At 45.9% G+C, this 6242-nt stretch overlaps 1 protein-coding gene across 2 annotated transcripts in view; it reads left to right on the top strand.

Moving 5' to 3' along the window:
- Nucleotides 1-448: 448 nt before the first annotated feature.
- The window catches only part of LOC116950186 (protein yippee-like 1), a 50855-nt gene continuing 45061 nt past the window's right edge, over nt 449-6242 (top strand). The window contains exon 1 of one of the 2 annotated variants that reach the window (XM_032967751.2): nt 449-952. The gene's annotated coding sequence lies outside the window, so the exon portion shown is untranslated. Of the gene's footprint in view, nt 953-989; nt 1009-6242 lie in introns of those variants that run through there. The other variant, XM_032967752.2, reaches the window with a different exon arrangement.

Raw genomic sequence — 6242 nt, 5'->3', positions numbered from 1 at the left:
CCTCTCTCCTCACCGGGGTCGCGTGGATCCCCCCCCCTTCTCCGTTTTTCTCCCTCCACATTTAGAATGAACATCACGCCTTAAAGAGTCTTTGGGCCGCTGTCCCTTTCCACACAAACGACAAGGCCACTCCGTTTGAGCTCGCTTCCGAAAGAGAGCTACATAGCTCAGTGGGCCTTAAAAACAACAACGCAAAAAAAACCTTTTATTATGGACCCATCATCACACGGATCCTTTGTCTCTGTGCGTCCCAATCCATCAACCACCACCACGTGCCCCCCACCACCACCTAGCCCCCATCTGCTTTACAACAATCAAAACACAATTCCAAGTCGTTCGCTTCTGATTGGCCACTGCCGCACGTTGCTCGCCCTCCTCTCTCGCCGCCGATTGGCCGGGCGGGTCGCGCACGTGGGGGGTGGGGGGGGTGTTGTGGGAGGCCCCGCCTCTTCCTCTCTGACGCGTCAAAATAAACCCGAGCGCTCTGCTGCCCAGCTGGTATCATCATCATCAGCTGCCGTGCCTACCTAGCCACCACCTACCTACACACCTAGCCACCTACCTACCTTCCCCTGTGACCACGCAGTAGTTGGCTAGAGCAAGCTAGCAGTAGACACACACACAGAGAGATACACGGAGAGTGAGAGAGAGAGCATTGTATTGTGTCTGCGTCTCTTCGCCTCCGTGCTGTCTTCCGCGGGTTTCTCTCTATCGCTGTTGTGGGTTTTTTTGTTTGTAATTTTTTTTATTTTCTTCGCCACGACCGTTGTCCTCGACATCGTCTCTCCCGCAATCTATCCCCCGTTTCTCCCCTGCGTCGCTTGCCTTTTCTGTTGCGAGGTGTGCGCGGGATAGGAGCTCGCAAACTGAACTCTGTTACAGTATTTTTTAACAGCGGCACTACCCACCACCACCACCCACCACAACAACAACCCTTCCTCCTTTTGTCCCCGTAAGTATCGAATGCTGGTGCAGCAGGAACAACGAGTTTGTTGACGGTGTGTGCACGTACGTACCGCCTATGTCGTGTGTCCCAATCCCCCCTTTGTGAATAATCTTCTGCGTGTGATTTGTGTCCCCTTTGTGAAGGTGTCCAAATGCCTCTTGTTTCTCTCCGTGCGCTGCCTTTGTGTGTGTGTGTTGTGTGTCTTTGCGCAGTGTGCGTACTGTAGCTACGTACGTGTGTGTCTGTTCTCGTATGTCCTGTGTTTGTGTCTATGTACACGTGGGGTGTGTGTGTGTCCTGAGTGTGTTTTAATCGGTGCGTGTCCTGCTGTGTGTGTCTAGGTGTGTGTGTTTTAGGTGTATTTTCTGTGTGTGGCGATGTGTCTTTGTTTCTGTCTTTGTTGTGTCATGGTGTGGGTCTGTGTCATGGTGTGTCTCTGTGTGTGTCATGGTGTGTCTGGTTGTGGTGTGTCTGGGTGGGTTTCTGTGTTACTGTCTGTGTGTGTCATGGTGTGTCTGGTCTGTGTGTGTTACTGTCTTTGTGTGTCATGATGTCTCTGGTTGTGTCTGTGTGTGTGTCACTGTGTGTGTGTTACTGTCTGTGTTTGTCATGGCGTCTCTGGTTGTGTGTGTGTCCTGGTGTGTCTGTATGTGTGTGTCTGGGTGTGTTATTGTCTTTGTGTGTCATGGCGTCTCTGGTTGTGTCTGTGTGTTACTGTGTGTGTTACTGTCTTTGTGTGTCATGGTGTCTCTGGTTGTGTCTGTGTGTGTGTTACTGTGTGTGTGTTACTGTCTGTGTGTGTCTCCTTTAATGTGGTTATACCGCATTCTACTTGCATAACCCTCTCGCATAACCCCCCCCCCCAACTCGAGACGTGTGCGTTGTGTATTGCCGCAGATGGTGTCAACACGGACAGACTCGCCAATGTTACGGCCCTATGCAGTATACATGTGTGTTTATGTTTTGATTTGATTTTAATAAATTGCCTTTTTGTGTGTCACGGTTGTTCAAAGCTTTTGTGTGTGTGTGTGTGCGCGCGTTTGATTCTGCACCAACACATTTTTATTTTGTATGTGTGTTATTTACTAAAGAACGGCCATTAAAGTTGTACTTTGCTGTTGATGTCTACGGTGTTTGTGGTTTTTAAATCTGAATGTTAAGTTGTTGTGGTGTTTTAAGTTGTACACCGTCGTGTTCGTGGCCGTGTCTTCACGCTCGTCTGTTTAATTCGCTGTACAGTGACGTGTGGTTTTGTGTGTACATTTTTTTTTACATTTCTGTTGAGTTTGTATTCGTGAATGTTGTTTTGTGTTTCGGTGTGTAATCTGATCCTTTTAATGATTGTGTTGTGTCCTACTGTAGTTATAACCTTTTGATGCGTGGTGTTATCCTTGTATTGCGCTGTGTGTGCTATAGTTTATACCTAATTAACACGTCTCTTTTGTGTAGTCTTATCCCTTATTAGTGATTGTGTCGCTCTGTCGTGTGTGTATCTCTGTATTGTGTCTCTTGCTGTGGCTTTTGTATCATTGTTTTGTGTTGCGCATTACGTTCGCCATTTAGCACGGTCCGGTACGAGGTGTAAGGGTCCAGTCGAAACACTTTCATGAAAGAGGCCACACACACACACGAACATTATCATTGTCACCACCACGATTACTTTAATAGGTTATTATAAACATGAAGATGGGTTATGTGTGTGTGTATGGGCGCGTGATAATACAAAAAATAGTTGATGCTGTGTGCGTGTGGCCTTTCTGTAGCAACGTGGCTCTGTGCACGGTACTGTACGTGACCACACGTGTTCGTGTCGATGTGGCTTGTGTCATGTATGTGTCTTTTGTTGTGTGTACCTACGGTGTGTGTGTGTGTGTCATTTGTTGTGTGTACCTACGGTGTGTCTCTGTTGTCTGTGTGCACTTAGCCTGCCATGAATGTTATGGTGACGTCGCTTAGTTGCGAATGGCAAACCGTTGTATGTATGTGTCCGTGTCAATGTAATTGTGTGTGTGTGTTTGTCATATCGTGCCAAACCCATACTGCTGTTAGCCACGTCTTCTTGTACAGGGAAGTTGAGTTTTCACGTCCATAGGGCGTGCAGCCGTTGCAATACGGGCAACAAAAATTAAAACTCTCTTATTCGGTTGTGTTTCTCCCTTGTGATGGGACTTTGTAGGATGAACTTTGAGATGTATAAAGGGGCCACGGGGTGACCAATAAGGTGTGAATTGGTCTGTGATAACGTATGGCACTGATACGGGATTGACATGTATGCTGTTTGATGCGTCTGCCTACCTAATGGCCCTGTTACCTACGCATGTCTATGTTAGTGTGTATGTCTGCGTGTGTTTCTACTGTGTGACTCGCACAACGTGTCTGTACTGCATATGTATATGCACGTGGTTATTTGCGTATGTGTTGTCTGTGCCTCGTGTGTGTACGTGTTCGGTCTTGTCTGTAACACTCCCATCAATCACCACCACCACCATCATCGGTCCGCATGTCTACGTGATCATTGTACCTGCCCGCTCACACCGCCACTACATTTCAATAACAACGTTATATTTAGAAAGGCATGGGACGTAAGCGGCAGCAGTATTTATATTTGACAGTACATCGCAGCGTAGGCTTCTCAAGGTAATCGCGTTGGGAGAAGCTGGCTGGAGTAACGCATTATATACTCGTTCGTATTAAGTACAAAGCAATGTCCAGTACTGGGTAGTGTGCAGTGCCGCTACGTAGTACATCATTACAGTATTACACGCGCTCGCATTAAATACGCGGCACAAAATTACGCATTTGGCCATTTGTTAGATCGTTTGGCTTGGGCAAATCCGATTTAAACCACGAATTGTGTCAAACCAAATGTACAGTAGTAATTGTAGCGCCTCCTCGTGGCTGCAGGTGTTACATGAAGCCACTGCAAAACGGTGTCAGGGATGCTCTTTAAACTTCGGCGTCAACTAAAATATTCGTCGATAGAGCTGGTCATGAAAGTAGAGCAATCTTCTAGGCGACATTTCGGGCAATGTTTTTTTTATGTATCTGCCATAAAGAAGGTCCATCGCCTGAAACGTCGCCTGGTGTTATACCCTTTTTAGGGCAGTGTTGACGGTTATGAGTTTGCTATTTCTGCTTGTGCGCACCGCTGTGGCCATGCGGTATCACCAATATAGTTTGCAACTTAGACGTGTGTGTGTGTAATATATAGTTATGTGCAAGTTGATTTACACGTTCATAAAGTTGTATTTGTGTAACCGGGTGAGAGAACCCGAGGTTAGACCAGGGTGAGTCGTTTTAAAGTGAGCTGGTGATTTGGAAAATCCTATTAGATCAAATAATACCGAGTGATACATAATTTGTCCCTTTCACACTGTTGCTCATTTCTCGCTTGTACAGGTTTGGTGCCGGTCGTTGCCGGTCGTTGACTCAAAACAAATTCTAAATATTACGCCTGCGTGAACTATCTCCCACGTTCCAAGCAATGTCTAGTGGTTTGCATAAGCAGTAATTTCCATAATTGTTTTCCAAATGACGTAAATTTTCTAATAGTATGCTAATAGAGGCAACTAAAACTGCAGACGAAAAAAAACCCGAGTACAAAACTAGGCAGTCTTTATAAATATATACTCGCATAATGGAAACAATCAAATCGACACATCGGAGGAAATGGGTGAATGGTTATAAAATGCAAATGTGCAGCCCATCAATTTTCATTGTAATGCCACTGCTGGCAGGAAAGGGCCTCCCACTAGACGGAGCTCCAGGGTGTTTGGCCTACTCTTCCGCAATTGACCGGTCGATTGTGTTGTACCCAGGTACGCAGCTGGCAGAACAAGAAGACTAGGGGATTAAAGGGGGGGGGGAATGTCCATCGCGTAAGCTGCCATGCCTGGAGATTGACTTTTCCCACACCTGGCACTCCACGTCCAATGTACGTCTCACTATAGCTGTGGCTACTACGAGACAGGTGCCTCTTCATCTGCCAGCGATTCATCAAACATTCAGTGACAATGGACCCTGATTATACTCCTACAAATCATTTCAAACGTGTCTATAGCCCTCTCATTGGCCAGATAATATTACTAGAATTAAAGGGGCTATTTAGATTGCCCTTCTTGGGGGTCCATCTGCCAACGGTGTCCGTTAGCTGACAATATGAAATGTATTGTACCGAGCGGTGGCTGTACATCCAATGAATTATAAAAGAAAACACAGACGCACAATAGAACATTCCACGTGCATTGGGCCTTTCTGAAAGAGACGCCTTCGTGTATTGTGTCTGGTTTGTTGACCTTCGGTTTTGTTTGTTGTACTAACACGGGAGTGGCACGTGGGTTGAGTGTGTCTGCTGTGGAAACTTGAATAGGCCTTCCTTTGTCCACTTGCTGCCAGTGCTAGCTCTTGCAGGTGCAGACTTAATGATCATCATTGTCACCATGAAATCAACAGCAGTTTTTTTATCGCCATCATGGTGAAGTATGGTCAAATCACTCCCCACAAGGCATGGATAGGCCCTCATCCAGCAGTGGCTTAACCAAGGGCTGTCAATTATTTTTAACACTTCCCAATATTGCAAAATGAGTATTGCGTAGTGCTCAATTGCAGATGAATTAGTTGAATACTTTTTTTGCAGATTATGACCTTTGACCAAATCAGTATTTTTATGGGAGGAAACCAATGAGCTATGAAACTCTTTTCACAGATGTCCAGTATGGACCGATCAGCAAGTTACAACAGCAAAATCACTTGGGATGTTGTAGCCTTACCCATCAAATCTTGGAAGCTGAGCAGGTTTGAGCCCTACACGGCCAACCATTGGGCACATCAGGTGTCGTCGTCGTTGTGGGAAGTAGAGGGTACTGCAACAAATGTCATTGTTCCGAATTCCCTTCACCCAACCCGCACTGATCAGTGTGGTGAATTATGGTCAAATACCCATCCACAGCCTGCATGATGTGAGGGTAGGCCGTCATCCGGCATGAGGACAATGATGGCCATTGCTATTAAATTGACCGTGGATTTCATGAACATCGCCACCCATTCGCTCCCTGGATGAAGGCCCTCCTCATGAGGGCCTTCATTTCTAAATAAAACAACTCGGCTCTTTTCGTCAATATTGACCCTTTTCCCGAAATATTGCCTTTTAATGTACGCTTGACAATTTCATTATTTGAAGGCTGTGTTGATTAATATTTTTTGTTAATTGTGCTTGTGCACCACTGCTAACGAAGCATCACTAGGTCATCTGTTTATAGATAAGTACTGTCAATAATTAACAAATGAGCGGGGTTAT

Source organism: Petromyzon marinus, chromosome 38 (genome assembly GCF_048934315.1).
Source record: "Petromyzon marinus isolate PM22_M1 ecotype Great Lakes invasive population chromosome 38, UKy_Petmar_22M1.pri1.0, whole genome shotgun sequence".
NCBI classification, from domain to species: domain Eukaryota; kingdom Metazoa; phylum Chordata; class Hyperoartia; order Petromyzontiformes; family Petromyzontidae; genus Petromyzon; species Petromyzon marinus.
This window is presented reverse-complemented; position numbering and strand designations above follow the sequence as displayed.